Source organism: Pararge aegeria, chromosome 2 (assembly GCF_905163445.1).
Source record: "Pararge aegeria chromosome 2, ilParAegt1.1, whole genome shotgun sequence".
NCBI lineage: Eukaryota > Metazoa > Arthropoda > Insecta > Lepidoptera > Nymphalidae > Pararge > Pararge aegeria.
Window position 1 is genome coordinate 6,960,751 of NC_053181.1, and position 26,542 is coordinate 6,987,292.

Below are 26,542 nucleotides of genomic sequence, written 5' to 3' on the forward strand. Positions count from 1 at the left end.
CTAACTTCCTACGGGGTTTTTAAAAATCCAATATAAAACGCGGACGAAGCCGGGCAACAGCTAGTGCATGATAAAATAAGGGCAGAAGCGCAATGAGCCTTCATAATATCTTCCCAAATCAAAGTGACGTTTGGCAAAGTGTTTCGTAGTTTGATGACAAATCTTAAAATCATTAACCATGAACAGAATAAGAGGGCAAGGCAGAACAATTAACCCACAATCCTAAATGTAATTTAACGGGTTGCGGTCTCTATAAAACGGGTTATTAAACGTTTTCAAGTCCATTTGGCAGCAACAATGAAACTAGTTCCAACTGCAGTTTTACTTTTATTTCAAATTTACAGGTTAACTACCTTTAAAGCGTAAGTATTACATCAGTTAATAGATGGTATTTGGCGGCCGATTGGCGCAGTGGGCAGCGACCCTGCTTTTTGAGTGGGTTCGATTCCCACTACTGGAAACTAGTTTGTGTGATGAACATGAATATTTTTCAGTGCTGGGTGTTTATCTGTATATTATAAGTATTTATTCATAAAAAAAATATTCAGCAGTCATCTTAGTACACATAACACAAGTTACGCTTACTTTAAGGCTAGATTGCGATGTGTGTGTTGTGGTAGTATATTATTTTTTTTTTTTTATTTATCAGTACATCAATAAGATATTAGCAAACAACACCAATGTCTGATCGGCTCGGATCGATCAGTTTAAATTCGTTTTTTATTGTTTAAAACAAGAATTACATAAAGTCAATACCAGTTTGTAGACTTTGATAACCTTCCTGGCGCGCGTTGGTTCTCATCATCATCACCTCAAGCATTTTAATTAATGTCAAACTGCTGGTAACACACCTAACCTCTCATAGGAGAGAGAGAATAATAGAAAACTGATTGGAGCAAGTGTTGTTGTCACATTTTAGTAATAACTAGCTAACCGAATCAAGCGGCCTAACTAGCTCTCAAGGTAAGAACCCTGTCAACGCGAAATTCCGGAGGCCCAGCTAATTCATATGCCTTAAAAGAAAAAACCCTTTTATAATACTTCAATTACTGACTCGACCCGGAAATCGAACCACGGAACTTGGAATTCGATGTCGAATTTGCAAACCAATAGGATGATATGTACATACATATTTATATATATATTATTATAAAAGCGAAACTTTGGATGGATGTTTGTTCCTCAATCACGCCAAAGTCTGAACGGATAGATTATAGACAGGAGTAGTAAAAAGGCTCGTGGAAAACATATGTACATGTAATAGTTTCCGTGGGATAGTTTTGTATTCTTTTATGTTTCTTTAATTGGAAACCAACAGTTGTAAATACTAAATAGTTAACAAATTGGTTGACTTAAAAGTAATAACAGGTTTCCACAGATAAGTATTATATAAACAAGGGTACCTGGTAGAACCCAGCAAAAATGCAGCAAACTATAACTAAAAATTAAGTTTACCTAGCATACAACAGTTTATCTTTATTAATTTACTAGCTGTTGCCCGCGACTTCGTCTGCGTTTGATTTTGTTTTTAAAGTATTCAGTATCGTTAAGCCTTAAATGAGTATAGTAGTATATATATGTATAACATGTGACTGTCAATTAATTAAAGACAAATAATTTGCAATAAAATAAAATTGCTACTATAATTAAAGATCTAAGCTATCCTATCTCTTAAGTTGGAGCAGACTGCTCACGGTGAGCCAATTTAATTTAAAATCGGTTAAGTAGTTTAGGAGTCCATCGCGGACAAACATCGTGACAGGAGATTTATATATATTAAGATTATAGAAAATTAAGTTTCCTACGTAAGTGACTTAGGTCTTTTTATGGGAATAAATGTCTTTAAACCTAAACCTATATACTAAGTTGCGACGTACACTATTCATATTACCATAAAATTAATCAATTTCGGGGTCATTGTAAGCAGAATTAAGAAGAACTTTTACAGAGATCACTAGTTATTTGCAGTGTTAGTTTAGGAGGCAGACAATAACATTAGTAGGTATACACATTAAATCAATCTTTAGACCATAAATCTTAAAAAAAGCTTGACCACTGTCTTGGTATACTATAATCTTACTGCCAAAAGACGTAATTTATCAACAATCGCGATCCCCTACTCGTACTTTCATTAATATGTCCGCCCTACATCTAAATAAAGATCGACATCGAAGGGCCAGGTGCCTTGCTGGTTTAATGCAACAGTATAATTTTATAAATCTCTTACCAATTCAGGAGTAGGTTAAGGTCCTTTCGACTCGAGGAAGTGTCTTTAAATGGTCACCTTGTTTTTTTAACATTTTAATAAAACCCTTTTTTTAATTAATAGCAAGTAAACAAGGTTGAATACCTACCAAATCATGCGTAGAAATAAATTTTAATTAAAGTAGTATTTAAACGAGCTTTAGTTTTATTTAAAGCTTTTAATTAGTCCCCTGACACTATTTCATATAATGTTTTAACCGTTCCTTTTTTTTAATATAATAATAATTGACGGACCAAGTGATGGTAAGTGTGAAACCATTGCCTATAAACAGAGCAAAACTTCACAGTGCATGCAAGGAGCACGTCCTGCAACATGTCGTGCTGTGTCGAGCAACTGAAGCGTAGGTCCTAAGTCTCATGTGCCTGTAATAACATCGGCAACCACGCCCTTCAGACCGGAACACAGCATTGCAACAATGCTGCTTGGCGGCAGAAATAAGCTATATCGCCATCGATAGTACTTCGCCGGGCGATTTCTGTCACAAAAAGCTTACTAGGCGCTACTCAAATTCACACATCGCCATCTAGTCCCAAAGTAAGCGTAGCTTGTGTTATGGGTACTAAGATAACTGATGAATATTTTTTATGAATAATAAACATAAATAATTATAATATACTAGCTATTGCCCGCAACTTCGTCTGCGTTTGATTTTGTTTTTAAAGTATTCCGTATCGCTAAGCCTTAAATGAGTATAGTAGTATATATATATAACATGTGACTGTCAATTAATTATAGAAAAATAATTTGCAATAAAATAAAATCGCGACTATAATTAAAGATCTAAGCTATCCTATCTCTTAAGTTGGACCAGAATGCTGACGGTGTGCCAATTTAATTTAAAATCGGTTAAGTAGTTTAGGAGTCCATCGCGGACAAACATCGTGACAGGAGATTTATATATATTAAGATAGATAAACACTCAGACACTGAAAAACAAAGTGGGAATCGAACCCACGGCCTTGAACTCAGAAAGCAGGGTCGCTGCCCACTGCGCCAATCGGCCATCAAGTATCAATGATTAAAAATATATTTTATAAAATGAATAAATTAATGAAGCGTTTATATCCTAGTGGGTAAGGCTTCGGCTTTCTTTTCGTGGAGACCGAGTTCGAGCACCGGCGCACCACTAACTTTTCGGAGTTATGTGCGTTTTTCATTTAAGCAATTTAAACATCACTCGCTTTAAACGGTGAAGGAAAACATCGTGAAGAAACGTGCTAGTTCTCCATAACGTTCTAAAGGGCGTGTAAAGTCTACCAATCCACACTTGGTCAACGTGTTAGACTACAGCCTAAATCCTTCTCGTTCTGATGTGTTGATGATGATGATGATGATTAAATTAAATAAATTATATAGCATTTAATTTATTTACAATTATTACATTTTCTCTCTAACGATCCGCGAAATGGAATGGTAATTACGAAACAATTATTGCTTCCGCGTTATTTTCTCGTTCCTACAAAGATGCGTTATCTCGATAACTGGGTAAGAAATGATTTATCGTATACACTTGAACTTGGTACCGAAGTGAAGATTACCGACGCGTGGGCATAATGGGCCATAAATTCCAGTCAAACGTCTTGGAGTGCGAAATCCGTACTTCCGTATCTATTGAATGTGCGTTAGTCAAAATAGATCTGAAACCACGAGAATGTAAGCACCAATAAACTCTTGATTTTATTTAGTATCGAACGGATTGAATGTTCATACGATAAACACTGAGTAATAATGTAATATCTGTTTACTAATAATAAAGCTGAGCAGTTTGTTTTTTATTATAAGGCCGCTTTGATCTCTGGAACTGAACTACTTGCCGAGAAAGAAAGTTATAGCGGTGGCAGGCGTTGTTCTCAAAGGTGTATGAAGTCCACCAATTTGCACCGGGCCAACGTGGTAAACTACGGCCTTAACCCTTTCTCATTGTAGGACGAAACCTGTACCCTGTAGTGGGCCGATAATGGGTTGATATGACAATGGTGGCAGGCGAAGTAACGCGTTGGGTTAGCAGTGGCACAGAGTGTATAAAAATTGTATAAGAAAACTTATCAGAAGTTGTAAACGGACAAAGTTTCAGAACCTGCTAGTGTGATGTATTATATATAAGTTACAGAGTAGCCGATATAACCAAGCAAGTTTTGGTGTTATACGCAATGTAGTCCTGCCCAGTCCCACTGGACCGATAGAGACATGTGTTTCTCCAGGATTCAAGCTCTGGGCAAAAAATCGTACAGGTTGAGTTCTAGGAGTAAAAGGCTGTTCAATTTTTTTTTAAAATAACCGGTTTCCAGGTGTTTTCTGGATTTAATGACCGTCTCCAGGATGCAAGTTATCTCATTGCCAAATTTCAAAATAGGTGCAATAAGTTAGTCCAAATATAGGAAACAAAACACACTCATCATTATCATCATCACCAACCCATTAGCCACCCACTACACAGGCAGGAGACAAAAATTATATCCCTCGATTATATCCCCTGACAGTGGATATAATCAACGTGTCCACCTGCTAAAGTATGGAAACATGGAATGGGAGAAGTTTAGTTCCGTTCTTATTACACATACATAATTTGGAAATTATTTTCACTTGTGCGCCAATGATCTGAGAGTTTATAAATCTGTGGGTGAAGATAAATTTATATCCTTTCCCCGGGGAGATAATTGTCTCTTGCACATGCTAGCCGTGCTGGGGTTCAGAATGAGAGGGGATAAGGCCATAGTCTGCCTCGCTTACCAAGTGCGGATTGGTTGACTTCACACGCCGTTGAGAACATCATGGAGAGCTCTCAGGCATGCAGGTTTCTTCACGATGTTCTCCTAAACCCTTTAAAGCAAGTAATATTTAAATTGCTCAAATAAAAAAGCATATAGCTCCGAAAAGTCAGTGGTGCGTGCCGTGCCGTGCGTCCAACTCGGTCTCAGCGAAAGGTAAAATTCAAATTCAAAATTTCTTTATTCATGTAGGCCTACCACAGGCACTTATGAAGCGTTCATACATACATGTTTACATAAACTTAAACCTAAAGCTACGAGGGTTCCAAACGTGCCCTGGTCTAAGTAGAGCCCACTACAAACTTAGCAGAGTAATTTTTTTTGTTATCAAGATCTCACAGTAAATAAATATGAAGTAGGAGCAGTTCACATCCAAGCTTTTTATCGTTTAAGTAATCCTTAACATTATATTTAATCCGAAGCCTTACCCAATAGGTTATCACCGCTTCAACAAACACACTGACACATTTATAATATTAGTACGGATTAACAGGAACTAGATGTTATTGGCAAGTTAGCTATTACACTAAAAATAATTAGACATAACAACTGAAGATTATATGAAACACATTAATTATCTTGCGGGGCGTTATAACATAAAATAGTATCTAGTAGAATATAATTCCAAAGTCATGGTCAGGTCATTGCTGCTTAGGTTTATAAAATTAGCTTCATTAAAATATTTACGTGATTATCACGTATCCGCTGTCTGTAATCCGTATGCCGTAGTTTATTAACAATAAAGTTTTTTGCCCCGTTCTGACATTTGTAAGATGCTGTCAATTGAAGTGTGACAAAACACTGCGAAACTATTCTAACGTTACGCTACGTTTATTAATAAGGGGGGAAGTGTTTAATGCATATTTACTTCAAGGGTTAGCATACTTTTATCATATAATGCACATTCTCAAAAAAACCATCTAACCGCCCGACTTGGCATTGTACAAGAACATGAATAATCAAAATATGCATTAAAGGATAGATCTAATATATTATATGAATTGTTTAGAATTCTTTACTGAGTGTGATAGAAGATAATCAACAAACAATATGCACTTCAAATAATAGTCAGCGCTTTACTGTTTAACAAAGAGAATACACACATAACTGTAAACACTTGGTTTAAACAAACTCATCAATTCAAAACAACTACTCAGATTTCTGCTGAAAAGAAGGTTTTCAGTCGATGGTTTCAATAATAAAGAGGACAATGAGATTACGATCGCGTTATGGCTTACTGTTTATACCTACTTACTTCCTATTCGAACCAGTCTGTAGGTCCGTTAGGTCATTTTATTTGTCCATAGTACGTGCTGATATGACAATTCCTCTTAGAAAAATATTGAACTGATAAAGAAACTTTACTCGGACCATAGTCTTCGCACTTTTTTTATAGTTATCGCCACAACTGAAACTTTTGGAATTTCATCGTCATCCAAGTCTACTAATGTACCACATCTGGACACAATCCTTTTCCATATGAGAAAATGATTAATTACTTGAACGCTGGTTAAATACGGGTTGGGGGATTTTAACCATGATTATTATCACAGATGAGTGATACTTACTGATAAATTTCTAACTTAGCGATGGTATTGAAAATATAAACTATCCACAAACCAACGAGGAAGTTTTGCAATTTTCTAATGAGTATAATAAATAGTATAGTAAATGTCCGTGAGTCCTCTTTATACATAGGGGTAATATGAACATTCACAATTTGGCACTTTGGGTTTGCATTAAAACTAATTAACTGAGAATATCAGCTGTATGTGGATTGCATCAACATATTAATCCCGGTACAAGCATTATTATCGGTCAAGGGTACACAAGCTTTTGCATTTTACTCTCGCACCGCTCAAGGTGAGGGCATCATTGTCTCGCTGGACTGCTTCCAAGTACCTACTTACTAAATATTTGAAAACCAAGAAATTATTTCGACTCTAACATGTCACTCAATATTTGAGAATTCAAATTTGCTTGCTCCTGGTTTTAATTCTTCTTACGAAGTTTTTTGAAAAATTTGTGGACCTCCCAATGATAAGACCGCAGCGAGGTTGACAAGAAAATAATACGCTGAGGACGTTAACGATAACACGTAACTTAGTCCTGCGCCCGATCCCAAAACACTTGGTTGCACATTTAGGTCCTATGACGACGTAGCGTGTTACGTATTCTAACATTAACCTAGTAAAATTGCTGGCATCGGTTGATTACTCATTATAAGTTTGTTTTTTCTGCGTTCTTACGATTTATTAATTAGGTCACATTAAAGAAATTGTACCTACCCATACGAGTTTATATTTGTGATAGGAACTAGCACACAAAATGAGTACGTTTACTTCAAGTCACCAAACGTGAGTCGTGACCCTAATTAAATCGCAAAATACTCTAGCTTTATAATGACAGTACAATATTAGAACTTATGCATACGTTGATATAGTTCGTTTGTTAGGTTACGTTTAAGAAAGTTGTTGTTATTTTATTAAATTAATAATAGTGAAGCTATCTGGCTCCTTAAACTTAGATGCATTAATACTGGCAAAGCTGGAATATTTTATAAGACTTAAGAATCTCTTTATATACGCCATCTCTCTATATAATTTTTCCATACATATCACATCAATCGAAATTCCATATGGTACATTGAATATCAATGGAAATTTAAAAGGGCTTTTAAAATATTCCGGGCGTTTTAAATCAACCCGCAAATAAAATTAGATTTTAAATTAAAACGACAACGACATTTTCGTTATCTTGGAGATTGAGAACGAAACACCTCGATCATCATCAATATCTCTGGCACTGTCCAGTGATATAAGTGCTAGGTACAAGCCTCGTCTTTGTTAGCAGACAAGAGGATCTCAAAGAGAGATTTAGGCACAGCTTAACGTGCTCTCACGAAATAGTAGTAGAAATGGGCAATTCCTAACTCTAAGCTGGTACTCAAAATTCCAACTTTAAACTAATATTTTTTATCAGGACCCAGGAATCAACATCAGTATCAAATGATCCGTAATCAAATAGGTATGCTAATCTCTAGACAAACATTTAGAATAGCAATTCAAAATATACAAATAGTTCGCTGCATAATTTCACACAAGAAGTAAAAAACTTCTGTTGAACTTAACATAAATAACTATTCACAATAACATTTCCAAAACCGACGTCGCACTGACGTCAAACGTTTTTGCTAACTAAACCCAGCATAGTATAGAAACAATGTTGTTTTTTTATCACTACGCACTATAATCACACAATACGCTATAATTACATAACATCATTACATGTCTCGCTGTCAGAAGACAAATTATATGAAACGTTACTAGCATATTTATGCTACAAAATTGAGCAAATTACTATTTAGTAATTTGCTCAATTTTGTAGGTTGGTAGGTACTTTGTAATTTTTGGGTACAAGATGTTAAAAGATGCGTACAAACATAATTGCTTATTTCTTCGATATAATTAAGTCATTATCATCATCAAAATTTTAACCCATTACCGGCCCACTACAGGGCAAGGGTCTCCTTTCAGAATGAAAAGGTTTTAGGCCGTAGTCCACCATGCTGGCCAATTGAATATTGAAGAAGAAGAACACTTTATTATTTAGAGAATGAGCAAGCAAGAGAGAGGGATAGTGCCAAGAGTGTTGATACATAAATACCATAAAGTAAAGATATAAAATATACATAATATATATAAGTAGATTTTAACATTTTAAAAGAAAGAATATAAAGAATCTACTTCAAATTCCATCACTCAAAGAGAGGTAGTAGTCCTTCAGACGACTCTTAAATATCTGAAAAGAACTACTTCCAAGGATTTCAGCAGGCAGATTGTTCCAGAGCATAAAAATTGATCTCACATGCCTTTGAGAACATTATGGATAACTCTCAGGCGTGCTGGTTTCCCCACGATGTTTTTCTTCACCGTTAAAGCAATTATGAAAGAAAATTATGTTACCAGAAGAATGGTATTTCTTTATATGCAAAGGCAAAGAAGTGAGAAATGACCAAAGAGATATATATATTTATTGTGAAAGAGGATATGCGTGTACAAGGAGTGGATAGTGAGTTGACCAATAATAGAAAAGAGTGAAGGAAGAGCGTGGAATAGGGCAAGAAGAGTTGTTAAGACAAAGTTGGTTGGGGAAAGTAAGGCATACAAATATAAAAAAAAACACATAGTTATTCTTACTAAAATTTATACTTATAAAAATTATAATAGTATAACAGGTATCCCAACCATAATTGATACTAATATTCCCTTTTTTTACGATTTCAAGATTCGGGATTCCTTTCTTTTTGAATTCCCATTCGAACTGCTAGATAGCCCATGCACAGCTCTCATTCATTGGGGTAGAAAGCATGAATATGTTTGTTTTATACGAGCTTTTTTAATTCTTTAAAACTTCCGATAACTATTTATCAAAGTAGTAATATGCGAGAGTTATAGGTAATTTCTAGTATATTATTTGATAAGCCTTGACCATGATAGCTTCAGAGCTATTACTGTATGCTACGTCAGATATAGCAGGTTCAATGTTACACTGTCATGAAGCCGAACAAACACCGACTTGCATTCTAATCTAATATCATTCAATCTAATTTATCCTGTTGCTTACGTTAATAATAGTTACTATTGGCAAGTCGTAACGTAATGGTTTGTAGAACTGTAATCAAGGAGAAAGAGGAGGAGATAAAATCCGGAGCTCCGATATTAGAGACAAAACCGGGGTAACAGACATTTTAACCAGGATGGATCAGCTCAAGTGGAGGTGGACGGGTCACATGCTACGAGACAACCAAGGAAAGTGGAGTACCCTAGTAACTCATTGGTATCCACGAGATGGACAAAGAAAAAAGGGTCGGCAACAAAGACGTTGGGAAGACGAGCTGAAACTTACAGCTGGTCCACTATGGAGAAGGGTGGCACAGGATCGTAAGCACTGGCGAGAGCTGGAGGAGGCCTTTGCCGTGAGGCACACAGAGCTAAGGGACTTTATTTAATGATAAAATGAAATGTAAAAAGTTAATGTAACTCTTCTCTGAAATAAAAGGCTATTTTATTTTATTTATTTATTAATCAAGGAGAAAACTTTGATAACCTTTGAGCCCAGCGATAGATGCTGTGGCCTTAGAAAATGTTGGTTCTGGATTCAGTTCGATGCGGAGACGAAATTTAGCAATGAATGATTTCTAATTTTTACTGAATAAGATTCTTAATGAGGGTTTCTGAACTTTATTTTTACTGCTTAACTAGTTACGACTCTACTGGCAAAGCCATAATGCCGATTGCTCCGCCACAAAAAAGCTCGATTAATCTAATTGATTAGAATACCTTTACGAGTTCTAATTTAATTAAAAACTCGGTTTAAAATAAAATTACGAAATGGAAATTCGGTTCTCCAAACGACAGTAGGTTTATTTTAATACTGAATGGAACTTATTTTCATTTAAGAATATTAATTGTGAATGTATTGTGCATTGACTTACTTTCCAAGTCCTGGTTTTGTCAAAACAACTAGAAAAGAAAGATATAGCCAATCTTGCTCGTAATTAATTGCTCTAATTTTCATCGTACAATAACTACTATAATCATCTCTATACACCTACTTTACCCCATTACGGGCCCACTTCAGGACATGGATCTACTCTTAAAATAAAAGAGTTAAGCCTTAGTCCATCGCGCCGGCCGAACGTAATTGAGATTTTTCAGGAATGCAAGTTTTCTCGCTATGTTTACCTTCACCGTTAAAGCAAGTGATATTTTAATTGGTTGAATTAAACACACCTAACTTCGCAGCCCTAACCAACCGATTCTTCCTATTCATAGCTAATATTTTTTTTTTTTTAAGATGATACGAAAATAGGTTGTTCATGAAAAGAGAGGAACTAATAATAAAAAGCTACACCCATCAAGACCCGGCACAGAAACACAGTAACATACAAACGTTAACACAAAAATGACACTTGGACGTCCGCCAAAATCTACACAGGTGCCTAGAGCCGCGGATGAGACGAAACGACGCCTGGCCGGAAATACTATGATAGTCTCGTAGTTACGATAGCTTGGAAGATAGGTCATGGCTTAAAATGTTATCATATGTTTATATATATTTTAATTAATAACGCCAATAATAATAATTATTGCAATCATAATCTTTAGATCGGAAATGAAATTTATTGGTAGTATTATTTACTAGATAAGAATGGCGCTAATAACTTTAATACTTTCCGGCAGATTTTGATCAGATTGGTTACATTAGAAGTGTGATGCAACCAGAGGCTCATATCTATAAAGCTGCTTAGCTTTACCTCAGACTTGAGTTACAGTTGAAGTGAAACAAACTTATTATCCGATATATACTTAGATGGTATATTTACTAGCTTAGTGGAGTCAAATCACACTTTACAGATCACAGCCTAAACTTGAGCATTGGTTCAATAGTCCAGAAGTCTTTAGACTAAAAGTTTTAATAAATACTTTAGGTACATAATCACTTTATAATATGCTTCTTACGGTCTAATTGGCGAAAGAATATTATAATTAACTACGTAAACTTGCATATTTGGATGTAGCAGGATCTAGAACGGGTAATATTAAACGTCTAATGGCCTTAAAGTATTTACCTTTTATTGAGTCTCAAAGGTAAAGTTATTAACTTTCTTATTTCCAAGGGTAAATTTATATTATTAGCGTGCAATATCCGTATAACAAATTGAATAATACCAGTAAACAGAAAGCAAGTAATATTTACAAATATTTATTTACTTTAAAACTTTTGAAAATCAAGACTTTATTTATATTTTATCAAAATAATTTAAGGAATAAAAAAATATGACACGAATTCTTAAAAATAGGTCACTTTATAAACTTGTCCGTCTTGTTTGTGTTATAAACGAACAGAAAAATCGATACGTTAGATTAACGAAGGCACCTAATAGGATTTGAAGCACGTGCGTAGAGCAGATATGAGTTCATACCACTCTACGTAAAATAATATGTACACGAACCTAATATTTTCACGGCATTTCCTTTGATAAATGAGATTACTTTAAAGTAATCTTGATTTTATAGTGACGAAACGTGAGCGTAAAAGTAATTTGGTTGGTCGATTTGGTACCCAAACATTTTGAGCACCAAATTTAATACTGTCGCTGATTTTGGAATAACATTGATTTTCAGAGAGTAGAAAAAAAAAACCTATAAGTATAATTCTACTCGTATTAATGTGAATGGATTTATTATTCGTGTACTTTGATCCTTTTTTTTTTTTTTTTTTTTTTTTTTTTTTTTTTTTTTTTTTTTTTTTTTTTTTTGTTGACGGGGGGGAAATCTTCTCAAAAGATGCCCAATTCTCTGTGGGAGAATTTGGGTTATGTGGGATTTCTACCCACTAAAACCCCCTCGGTTGCCAGCCTCAGTACATAATGGGAGGCTCCGGGATCTCCTAGGAACGCACCGGTGCCTCCCTTGCACAACGCTTATAGCTCGTCCCGGGAAGATTTATGATTCCCGATTACCTGTAGGGCGCTGTCTTCTACGAGCAGGATTGGCTCGCTCTCGATCTCGCTCAGCAGCCTCCTTCTTGACTAGTACAGTTTCGCAGAAGGAGACTACCGCCTTCCACGCTCTATCCTCCGCGAGCATTGCTGCTATCACTGCTGCAGGAGAAAGATCTCTTCCAACGTGGCTGATCAGTAGATGGCGCTCCTGGTCCCAGGCCGGGCACTCTTCGAGTGTATGCTGCGCGGTGTCCCGGTCTCCTCCGCAATGGTGGCATTTTGGTGTCGCCTCACGACCAATCCGACACAAGTACTCCCCGAAACAACCATGCCCGGTGAGTACCTGAGTCAGTCTAAAGGTTACACTTCCACTTTTCCTTGACAACCAGGCCTCGAGGTTTGGTAGTATGGCACCAACAGCGCGTTGGCGTACGTTTTTCTCCTCTTCAAGACGCGTACGCCAAAGAATAAGGGCTTGTCGGTGCGCTAGTTGCCTCAGCGCTTCGGGTTCTACGTCCATTTCTCTTCTTCTTTCATATATATTGGCGTCCACCTCCGCCAATATGTCAAAAGGCAGACAGCGGGCCAAAATGGTAGCCGCCTCAAAGGATATTGTGCGATATCCTCTCGCAACCCTAATGGCGATCTTGCGTTGCATGCTGTTGAGCTTCGCTCTGAGTCGCTTTACTCTTAATAGCCTTTGCGACCAAACAGGTGCCCCATAAAGGGCTATTGATCGCACAACACCTGCGTAAAGGCGGCGGACTTCTTCCTGAGGTCCCCCGAGATTGGGCAGCAAACCGTGCATTGCACCTGCTACTTTTTGAATTCGGGGGACCAGGCACTCGAAGTGTTCCTCGAAGCCCCATCGGCTGTCCAGGGTCAGGCCCAAGTACTTCAGGTGCCTGCCAACCTGCACATCAGCATCGCCAACCCGAATCGTCGAGCAGGGTGGTTCCAGCCGCCTGGGAAGCTTATGGAACCATAGTGCCTGGGTTTTCTTAGGCGCTACCCTGAGGCCCAGCTCCTGAATTTTGGCAACTACATTTGCCACGCTTATTTCTGCGAGCCTTGAGGTTGACTGGAAGGAGTCTCCTTCAGCAAGCACTACAGTATCGTCAGCGTAGCACACTATATGGGCACCAGGTAGGAGACTTACGCGAAGCACCGCATCGTATGCTAAATTCCACAAAAGTGGCCCCAGTACGGAGCCCTGTGGAACTCCGCAACTGACTTCCCTTATTTGCGTAAGGCCATCCCGCCCTATGTACTGTATGGACCTGTCATGCAAGTAGGCTGCTACTATGTTGCGCAGGTATGAAGGCACGTTGTGGTGAGTTAGGGCTTCCTTGATAGGCATCCAGGGTAGCGAGTTAAAGGCGTTCACAATATCTAAACTCACCGCCAACGCCACTCCACCCTCACGAACAACTCCTTGTGATATAGTGCGAACGCGGAGGATCGCATCCACTGTCGAGCGGCCCTGTCGAAAACCGAACTGACTTTCTGATAAGTCAGGACCCACATGGGTTAGATGGTCGCTAAGGCGGGAAGCAATAATGCGCTCAAACAGCTTGCCTACCTCATCCAGCAAGCATATTGGACGATAAGCGGAAGGGCAATCAGCAGCCTTGCCATCCTTCTTTAAAAGTACCAACCTGGATTTTTTCCAGCCGGATGGGAATACACCTAAATGGAGGCAACTGCTGAAAAGGCGCCGTAGCCTATTTCCCAAAGCCTCCACAGCAAGCACCCATGCGCGGCCCGGTATACCGTCCGGCCCAGGTGCGGTGTTCCTGTTTGCGAGACGTTTAACGGCTCGTTTTAGCTCATCCTCCGACACTTCAAACTCCTCAGACCAATCAGCGTGATCAAGTGGTGCTTTTAAGGTCAATGGGTTTTCTCGGAAGCTAGGAAAGAGTACATCAATCACCCTCTTCACCAAGTCAAGGTCCATGGTCTCAGTCAGTGGTGGTATCCACGGTCTAAGTTTGCCGAGTACGATTTTGTAAGGGCGCCCCCATGGATCTCTGTCAAGTCCTTCGAGCAGTTCTTTCCAGCTCTTCGCTTTGGCATTTGCTATTTCAGTCTGGAGCGCCCTAGTGGCTTCTCTGTAATTTGTGTATGCCAGAGTTATTTCTTCGTTTGTGGCTCTCCGTCTTCTTCTGGCCCTCGTGTACTGACGTCTGAACCTAAGGCAGGTATTGCGCAGATGCGCGATATTATCAGACCACCAGTAGACTGCCTTAGTTTTAGTTCGTCCGGCCCGAGGCATAGAGGTGTCACATATAGATGTCATTGTACACTGAAACCAGGCCGCTTCCTCTTCTGGATTGGGTAGGGAATCCTGGAACCCCACTGCCCAGTCCGCAACATATGCAGCAGCAACCAGCAAGTCGCTGTCAAGTTTCTTAAGTGACCATCGTCGCATCTGGCCGCTACTTATATGCTCGGATGTGTGCAGAGGTCGATGTGCTACCGCAAAAATGATATGTCGGTGGTCTGAAAGTGTGACCACCTCCTCTGCAACTCTCCATCCTGACACCATGTGAGATGCAGAGGCAGTCGCCCACGAAAGATCAACGATCGACTCACCTTGCCACCGCACACAAGTGCTTACAGTGCCTTGGTTTAGAATCCATACGATGATAAGCAAAAGGTGAAACAGTGTGTTATCTTCTGTCTAAGTATTAATTATATTATAAGAAACATAATCAATTATATTATATTGAATGAGTAATTATTACACTTTAATCAGTATTGGACTGATTAGAATCCAAAAGTATATTTCCTTCGAGTGGCGTGACCAAGCCTCAAGTCTAGGATCTGTGATAATTGAATACGTTACCTAACCTCGATCAGGCAAGATTGTCGTCTAGCACTGAAATCTTAAATAAAAAGTACACTGAAAGAGATGGCAACAATATGGCAAGGCGGTCAACAAATTACAATTTCCGATTTCATGCATAAAACTGATGTAATGAAACGGATGAAATGGTACCTATTTCGTAGTGATATTTGTATATGTCTTTATCTGTCACTATGTACACGCATAGTCGATGTCATAAAAACTTTTAAAATATTATGAATGAATTGATTAATAATATATAAACGCAATAATATCTTTCTATTTATTTTTATTGTGTGTATACATTATACTATATATTAACTGTTTGTTTGTTTGAAAGCTTTATTGCACACACACATTTTATACAATACAAGCACATACACAGAAGAAAATTAGAATAGAGCGTGCAAAGGCGGTTTTATCACCAAAGCGATCTCTTCCAGACAACATTTGACGTTAGGAAAACCGAAGTTGGTGCAGCAATATAAGTTTAAAATATATATCTATATATGTTTTTAAAAAATAATAATAATAAACTACTTACTCATAAATTCTAAAACTACACACATATTAAACATAATATATATATACTGTATACTTTAAGTAATATTTACACAAGAAAATAACCTTATCTTTATTAACTTGAATAACTGACCTCAAATATAATTCATTTTATTAACCTTTATCTGTCAGATGCGAAACCACAACACATTTGATTGACGATTCGTCATATATTGTACGAGTAAATCTGATTCAAGTGTTATTTATGGTGTAATCTAAGTGACATTTAAGGTCTTTTATAACCATAACTGGTAACCATAACTGGCTAATTTTTCTATTTACTTATCGAAATTCACATAATATGCATATGTGGGGATATGCAATTAATAACAATCAATGCTTTTAAATCCAAGTATAGAGTAATCTTAAAGTATATCGAAGTGTACAGAGTAAATAAATAACTTACAGAACAATAATTATAATGAGATATATGCAAATGTGTTCCAACTTCGACCTTCTAAGTTCAATGCGTCAGTATTTTTTGTTAAAAAGGCTTTTAGTAATTAGTTGCTAGTTGCCACATAAAAATTGACACATTCCTTCGAGTTGCACAAAAAAGGTGCTCATTTAAACTCCTTTTTTATGAATCACATGTGGGCCATTAGAATTCTGAGTGAGGGATTCGCAGAAGTCAATATTGGATATCGCTTGGTGCTGGTAATGTTATCTTAAAGATAAGATTTGTTAATCTATATGACGTCAGGGTTAAGCGAATATCCTGTTATAAGGCATTACGTGTGTAAGGTATTAAGAAATATTATTTTCATTGTATTTCTATGATAGTATTTTTTTAAGTACTAATTAGAAGGTAGGTACACAGCAGCATCAAAATATTTTGGCAGATAAAATGTAATCCATCAAGTTTTTAATCGGCATTCAAATAATAATTCTAAAGACTGATTATAAGAATATCAGATATTTCAATGTCAAAAACGTAATTAAGACAAATCACAGTTACGTAATAAATTACTATAGTTAGCTACATATTAGTTTAGGCAAACAAAACTACGAGTATTTTTTATTTGATCTTATTAAATCTGCTTCTCACAATTTTTTTCGAAAATTACCTATTTATGAAATCATAAGCCATGCATGTGTAATTTAATATATTTCTAGTGTATTGCTCTATTTCTAGTGCTTACTGTAGTTATTAATAATAGGTATCTTACAATAATTGATCATCGATTGACGTGTGCAGTTCAATTAAAACCAATTGCTACAGCCCTTCGACGAACTACATTTCATTGAACCCAACTTGCAGGACATTTCCCGGCTATGGTAAGTAAGTTAGTACGAGAATTCAATTGGATTGTTTGCCTACTGAATTGTTGATAAATTGTTTCATTTAATTTAATTCAATTCTACCTTTAGTTGGTTGAAAATGACCACAATACCTGCAAGAGGATACCACAATACGTGTAACGGAATTACGAAATACTGTCGAAGTGTGCTTAAGTAAATTTCATAAGGAATCACCCTGAAAAATATGAAATCAATAGAAGCATATTTATTTTTGCATCCAAACTAATTGAAATCATTCGAAATGTTTACTTATGACAGCCCTATTGAAGATAAAAGGCACGTGCATAGTACCTACGCCAGGCGATACGTACCTAATAAAGTGACCTAAGTCATTTGATTTTACTTTTGCATGTGATGTTAGGGCATTATGGCAACGGTTTACTCGAAAACTATTAGGGTTTCGGTTTTAAAGATAAGTCTCAGGGACAGTGAATGACGTACCTCTCTCTACAGCCTCTATATCTCTATGTATATGTATAAGCCACACAACTGAAACAGTAGCATTACTTCGCTATTATCTTAATTTTAATAGTAAAGAACCAACTAAGAATGCACGTTTCTTGCAAGTTCTTATGTTGTATTCGTCCTGTAGTTATTTTGGCAGTCTGCAAACTTGTATTAAATTAAGCAATGAAAATCCTTTAAATCTTACGATTGTTCTATGACTAAACTCTAAGCAGATTCGGATAAAGCTGGAATTATATTCATATAAAATTACTTTTCACCTTAAGTTTTGATTAACTTCCAAAATTCTATAATTGTAACCAATATTTGCTACTTTTATGTTAAACTGTTATCTTTCAGATTACTATCATAAACACCAGTAGAAATTTGATTCGTGTTTTTTGCGTAATTTATTGTTTTTCGGTATATTAGAATAACCTAAAGATAAGCCACTTATCAAAATCAAATTGGATTGTTTGTATTCGATCTAATAAAATTTAGTTCTACGCTACAATTAAGTCATAATAAAATTCTTAAAGGACAATAAAATATCGACTCATTGATTTATTCCTTTAAGACTCTGTATCGTTATTATTGTCATTAACGAATATCATTACTTTAAGTACACAGAATATTTAACGCTTTGTCCCCGAAACTGTTGTTCTACTAAAGTGCAAGTTTCTTACTAAAAGATAGAAAAAAAGCTTTCAAGGTTTTATACTTAAAAGATTACCAAGGAAGACATCTCATTACAATAAATCATGCATAATGTACAAAGGTCGAACAATTATTATAAATCTTAAAGTTACAGAAGTAAACGATAAACTCATTGATGTGACTCAGGTAACATAGTATGTTAACTGATAAGTTGACGTCATTTTGGTGACAATAGGACTTTAGCATAAGTGCAGATTACGCACATAACGTTAATAATAGTGCTGATTTTTATTAAAATACTTAATTATAAAAGTAATAGATTAAGTCACCCATCAGATCAATAAGTGAAGAGAAGTGATGAAGATCAATATGTTGATTTTAAACCTACACTCAACGGCAAGCGAAATAAATTAAATGTTCAGTATTTTATTCAAACTAACTTTTACTACTAACTTAATCTATTTTATCCCGAATTTCACGTGCACCACGACAGTAACCGACATCAAATTTTGGATTGTAGGTACCTATTGACTGCATTTATTTTAAAACTATTACATGTTGTGCGATGTATTTCGAAGAACGCAAAATAAATTGACGTACGATCAGAAACAGATAAAAAGATTGAAAGCTTGATAATTTAAACGATACGGTAAATTAAGCAACCGAAATAAACTGCATTTCATATCAAGTGAAAGGGAAGGAAACTAATAAAGAGTTACCTACTTACCAAAAAAATAAGCTTCAGCAGTCACGACATCCCACTTCCTGCACTTCTGTAACAACAACAACGGTATTTTGAATATAAAATATATATTATATAGTATATTTAAAAAAAAACAATCGATGTATTAGGAGAAGAGTTATGCTGTCTTAAATTTTGTAATCGTTTTCCACTCCAATGTTTCTCGCAATTTGGATCAAAATCACTTCAGGAGTTAAAATATCGTTTTCACTAAAAGCAGAAACCGAATTAACTTCATAAGTTGCTTATTTCTTATATTAATCAGCAAGCAGTAATAAGCATGGGTTTTTTAAATCATAATACTGATAGTTTCAAGGAGAATTCGCAATAAGCAGGCACGCTTTGGAATTTTGTACCGCCTTTCCATTATTAGTATTATTTACGATCGCAGCTGCCTTAAATGTCTTAAATAAAAATAGATGTAATAAAAGTACTTCAAAGATCTTATAGGAATTGATGAATTGAAAATGACCCCGTATTATAAAGTACAATGATCAGATCGAGAACAGATGTTCGTAGGGTGTTTTATAACGTGGCGCAGGTAAAACTGGCTACAATTCTAAAACATCTTGCAAATCGGAATGCAGGGATTCCGATTATTAGATAAAAGGCAGGGATAGGTAGAAAGATTATAAGATAAAAAATTATATTAATGAAATATAACAGCAGCAGTTTATCATATCACTACTCTTTTGGTATGGTTTTCTAACGGTTATTTTATTTCCAACCTTTTCTGAATAAGAAATACTGTACAATATTTATTAATTTATTACTATCTAAAATACTAAGTTAATATTAAGATATTTGACTGGTAAGAGAGGGATATGAATTATCATATAATTCATTACTATGTTTTATCAAATATTAGGAGCTAATAAAATGTTTAATTACTTAAAACTCTTAGTACTATCAGAAATGGCTACCCTATTATACAAAATATTAATCTAGACAGAAAGTAAATCACACTACTATGAGTAATAGTTAATATATTAAAAATAATTGGCGACATATCCAATAACAGTAAAGTCATTGATTAATCAAGTAGCATTGGTTATTCTTGTATTGTTGGTATAAGCAATGTGATAAAATCGGGGACATTCATATATAAATTACGGTCGTGGTCTCCATTTCGTCCTTAATTATTACATAGGTTATCGGAAACATTGCAGAGCTTTATTACTTGCAATAAAGCGACTCGATAAGTAATACAAACTGATAACAATTTATCTAAACGTACGAGAAGAAATTTATTTTGTAATATCGAGTATAGTGTAATTTTATTTTGCGTGAGACTAGATAAACTAGCTAAAATTAGCTACATTCTAGCTAATTAAAAAATACTTGTATCTTTGGACAGTCACTAGTTTAGATAAATACACTGATTCCGCTGATTCAGTCAGTGTATGTACCTATACACCGCTGTGTAACGTTCTCTTTTCAGCTAAGTCGTCTAGCTATTTTGAATTTTTTCTTTATAAACTGCCATTCGGTATCCGGTCTTGTGACATTTTTGGTGTAACGCAAACGGACGCAAATGAATGAACAAGCTTACAAGTCATGAAAAAGATCACCTCGGTACCTATATCAACGATATAGGTACCGAGGTAAAACTATATTAACTACGAAATTACATGGATGGATGTGACTTTTTAAGCACAATTTGTGTATTGCTTTTAGCTCTATATAGATCTCTGTTGATCTGGGTGTTTATCTGTATAATATAAGTATATATACATATTACTTATAAAAATATTTATCAGTCAGCTACCAATAAAACACAGGCTACGCTTACTTAGGGGCGATGTGTGTATTGTCGTAGTATATTTATTATTATTATTATGGAAATTTACTCTCATCCCCGTGTACAAGATAAATATATATAGTGAGCCAAAACAACATTAATATACTTACTTGCATCAAAGAGATTAATACACTTAAATAAACATTACATAGTAAATACATATTTGCACCGGGCGGAGGATTACACTCCAGCATGGAAGACCAGACGGCCGGGGTCTTATAATATTATTATTATTTTTATTATTATAGATTAAAGTAAAGTATAAAATTGAGGAACCAAAGTAAACTGAAGTCTTTTGAGTAAAAGTAAAATGAAATCTTCAGTAGCGTTGGCAATAAGTGCAGAAAGTGATTCCAAGAGAAATTTGTGTTTTGATATCAAACAACACAATTAAACACAAACAGATCGTAAAATATATGTGTAAGACCAAGCTTTGCGGTAGTTAATGTAACGGTAAATGCAAACCGCTGCGAATACCGTACGAGATATAAACCAAAAATGGCATGAAACTGCACCGGTCTTAATGTCAAATTTGGCCAAAGCAGTTCTAAGATTCGCTCCTATGCAAATTCATTACTTTGAAGACATAAAGATAGCCTTCGCCAAATTTCAGACCGAAGTATATCACTTTATTTATAAAACTAAACAAGACACTGAAAAGTCCCTCTAAGAAAGAAATATTTTTGAAAATAATCTTTGTTAATTTGCGTAATGTTTGCGTATTAAATAATTTAACAATAACTGAATCCTGAAATTCAAGTAATTTTAATACCTTATATTAAAATATTTAAACGAAACGCAATATCATGTGTATCATCATACATTAAGTTTCCAATGATTTACAAGCTAGTTATTATTAAGAGTCTTAAAATGTTAAGGCATAAGATATCAATATTTCGAAATGACCAAGTAAACAGACCTTTTTGTAGATACCAATCATGTTGACCTTGGTCTAAAAAGTCTGCTGTTACCGTAAAAGGTAGGGGTGATTCACACGGAACGTGTTAAATTATATGTTAACCAGCTGATACTGAATGCATAGTCGTGAATAATAAAAAAGTGTTTGAAAAATCATCAAAAGAAGAAAACCATTCAGTTGGAAATATAATCCAACAAAAAGAAATGTAATAATATATACTACTACTCTAAACTATTATAAATTTGACATACTCATTATACAATTTTTTCTATATTTTTTCACGAATAGACGCTCAATACGTTTATCTGATGCATATGCTATAGTGAAAACCAGGGTCATCAATCCGAAAGAATACACTAAACTTAGAGTGTCACACTTTTGAATTCGTAAAACCATACACCACACAACCAGGTTATATTGGAATTGGCTGTTGATCGCTGCTAATATAAACATTGATCTGTTTAACTTGAATGCAAATTTAAACTTTATAAGGCAAAATTATAAAGGGCTCCCTGGCCAGTCCTACATTAGTGTTTGTACAGGTAGGACCCGACGAGCAGCTGACGAGTTTACACATATGCAAATATTATAATATCCTAGCCTCAGTCAGAAGAACTTCTAGGTTTTATTGAGAAGTAATCCTTGTCCCATACAATGAAAAAGTTGATGGGATTATTGATGAAAATATCATTCACGTTTTATACCTGCATAAAAATCGATAAAATAAAAGTAGTAATATACGCAACACATGGAAATCCATAAACAATTGTTTTAATTGTTATAATAATAATAGATAAATAATCTGTTCAAAACAACTCTTCTATAAACACACAAATTGTTTTGTACATATCGATTACACATATTTCAACGCTACTTGCACGTGACGTTATGAAATTACTTCTAAGTAAGCAGTATAGCTAACCAATACCTGTTAACACAGAAAGACGATAAAGTAAATTTGCTGAAGATTAAGTAAATAAACTGTACGATTACATGTACGTAACGAATATTGCAACACATCGTTCCGGGAGATACGAATCGTGCAAATCAGAAACATTTGCGGTTGCCTGTAGTTACGCATTAGTGCGTAAATTGCATGCAAGCAGAAGTAATCTCATCTGGCAACATTTATTACTAACACGTAATATCTTTTGAAGCTATCGTGGGAAACCTGTCAGTAATAGAGGTAGTAGGTAATTGAATAATATTATTTGACTTACAAATTGAGACACTTCTAGCTTGGTTCTACTTCTAGATGTTTGCTCAAGAGTCCTCCAAAATCATTTTATGCTGTGGATCTATAAGACCTTTTCAGGTTTAGAGAGCTTTATCTTAAATTTATACCAGAATAATTATTTTCTAACCTATAACAGTATATATACTTTTGTAGTAATCTATAATATTTATGAATTAAAATGATGCATTGGTTATCAAAGTTTCCACCCAGTTTTCAATCTATGCAGAATGCAGATGTGCTAATCATATCCAAATTATGTTAATATCATATGAGCCCATTACGAGAAAGGAAAAAATATACTGAAAGTAATTTAACCACACTTATTTCGACAATCTATAATTCTATATGTCGTCTATCGGGTAGGTTGAAATTCTGCGTTCGCACTACCGAATTCATGATATCGATTACAATGCTATGATAAGGTGCACTATATAACATTGTTTCATAATTTGGCACCATTTGGTATTTTTCTATTATCAAAGTATGTTGCTTTGATAATACCCTACGTACTATATTTTACCACTAGCCCAAGTATATTTTATAATATTTGTAAATGAAATAAAACGTACAGGCTGCGAAGATGATGTGAAATAAAAATCAATATCCAAATAACCAATTCTTTATTCCACAATTTTCTTATTTTTTTTAAATGCGCTGCGTTCAGCACTTATTATTTTATGACTTTAATACAAGGTAATCTATAAATTTTACTAGAACCTGATATTCTTATTGGATGTATATATATCTCTAAAATACTAAATATATGTCTCGAAATATATTATATTATAAATCGAATTTAGGAAAGTACCTACTCACAAAAACTCATTTAGACTATAAGATGTTTTATTTTACGTCCAAATGTTTAAAAGGCTTTGCATTAAAAGGTCAGGAGATATTTTTTATAGGTTCCTTAAGTGGCGTGCATAGGGTTTTTTACCAGGGTATGCATAAAGAATTTATGAGTCATACAAAAATTTTAGGGTATGCAGTGCTTTTGTGCATATATGAAGTGCACGCCAGTGGGTACCTATATACATTTTTATAAATACACTTTTTGAAACAATTTGCAGTATATACTGAAGAAAAGTACCAAGCCCTGTCTGATAAAGTTGTTTGCATCAACAAGGTCAAGAAGGACGTCGGCAACTATGTTTACTTAATGGACAGTGTACACAGTTATTATTGCTTCTTCGGCTTACTACTATCTCTTGGGAACTATTAAATTATGATATCCAATATAAATATCAATAAACATGTCGTGGAAATAAGCGGGCACTAAAACTCTCTTACAATTTTATCAAGGTAGCTACAGTGCAAGAAAGAGTAGGCAATCCAATCCCACATCCAATCCAACCTATAAGTCACCATGAATTCTTTGCGTCACGAACACATCATCGCTTTCCATCAATGACATCATTGTTTTACGTCAGGAATTAATGCATAAACTAATGAATTCGGTTGCAAGTGTATGTAAAAATCTGAACAACACTTAGAATAGCATAGCATAGCGTGTCAAAGACACCTTTCAAATGCTAGTGGGCGGATTGATTCATTGTGTTTGCTTCGCAAACGTATATCAAGCGCTGCCTACAGAAGTTGGTGACAGCTCATATCTTGTTTATGCTATAGTTTCCTTGAAAACTGTGAATCGCTAACAAAAAGCTTACGGTCAGATATGTCCCTACAAAAGTGATATCATACATGCAAATAGCTGTGTCACACCATACGTAAATGACTTAAGATTTAGGTACCTATGTATACAAATCCAGTTTCCGTATGTTATTGTACGCATAAGTATATATTCGTCAATTCTACAAAAGTAGTTACTGGACTGAATTTTTAATGCAACGAAATTAATTTATGTAACTATTTTCATATATATAACTAGTTCTTATATGTACGTAGATCTTAGTTCACTAAGCGAAATTTAATATACGACTGAGCTGTACCAGACTGATTTAGCTAATAAGATTTAAATAAGCTTCTCGTAATTTTAACGAACTTTATAAAAAAACAAAAGTTCTCCAATTAAAAATTATACCTTTGTGTATTTTGAATTATGATCATTCAGTTTATGTCCAAATAACTTCTATCAAAATAATTTGTGACTTAAAATTTATATTTAGTTTTTAACAATGGCAAAATGGTACATATTTTAAAATTTATTTAAATGTTAGACGTTTTTAAAAACAGATTGACATATCGTGCATGCTTTCCTCACCTGAGCATTAGGTCAGGGTCATGAAACTACGGCGTTGTCATTAAAAAGTGTCTATGTTTGGTCATTATTATGTTCTTCATGGACTTCAACACGTCAAGATAACATAAAATTATTTAGGCGCAGAATTAAAAAAATGATGAAAGGTTTATCATCGAACAACCTTTTAAATAAGGCGTAGATACATTATGAATAAATAAATGAAGAATTTTTTTATTCTTCCAAGAACATACGCAGTCTTTTTTCTAAAACAATACATTTCATTCTACATAAAAACGGTATTTTATGTGAAAGGACTGCTTTTTCCACATGATCAGTATTTGACTATTGCATTGCTTTCGAGAATGTATTCGTAGCCTTGGTTGGCGTCACGGGCCGGCCTGAAAATGGTTAATAGATATGGAGAAAAAATTTAAAACCTACTAATTGCAAATCTACAAATTTCAAAAACAAATCGAAAAACTTCAAGGGCCATTAAAGTCATCTTGAGGATGTAACGGAGTATGTCTCTAATTAGTTTAAAGCTCGCAAAGCATACAAAGTTTGGGCAAACGCGCGGATAAAAAAAAGGTCGCTAGGCCGTCATGGACGCAATAGAGTACAAAAGGAATTTAGTGTCGGAGGTCCTGTAAACAGAATGAGAAGGAAACAGTTTTTTGTTGATCGGGGTTTAGAATCGGGCGTCAGATTGTCGGGGTTCAGGTAGGAATGTTTAGCGGTGAGTTCACATTACTCGCATTCGATATTATCTCTGTGTTCTTGGTTACATTTAAGCGCAAACGTTGCTATCTCCGAGACTGTTTGCACAAATAAGGACGACCTTACAGCCAGAATACGTGACTCCGTTATGTATATAACGTATTACCTTAACACGGTCTTAGATCACGTGTAAGAAAAATAATAAAACATCGTTCTAAAATTATAAATGCGAAATTGTGTTTATTACTTTGTTTGTCCTTACTTAACGCCCTAACTTAGCAACCAATATACTTGATTTTTAGAAAATTGTGAGTTAAAAGGATGGAGAGAACATAGGTAGTCTACTTTTGACCACAATCAAATTCCCTAGGGTAGTTTACTGGAACATTCGTATTTTTACACCAAATTTCGTCCTTCATAACGTCCTTACATAGCAACCATGTGCGTAACATCGTGGAGCTCAGACAGTATGTAATAAAAAAAAACATAATACTTTGCTAAAATCGAATGTATATATCGCTATAGGTTGGAATACTAAGTGCTATTGAGACATAAACCGTAGTCATTAAA

At 35.2% G+C, this 26,542-nt stretch overlaps 1 protein-coding gene across 1 annotated transcript in view; it reads right to left on the reverse strand.

Moving 5' to 3' along the window:
• The window catches only part of LOC120628352 (protein windpipe), a 61,206-nt gene that overhangs the window by 11,585 nt on the left and 23,079 nt on the right, over positions 1–26,542 (reverse strand). Inside the window, exon 2 of the mRNA XM_039896679.1 lies at positions 19,084–19,129. The gene's annotated coding sequence lies outside the window, so the exon portion shown is untranslated. The remainder of the gene's footprint in view (positions 1–19,083; positions 19,130–26,542) is intronic.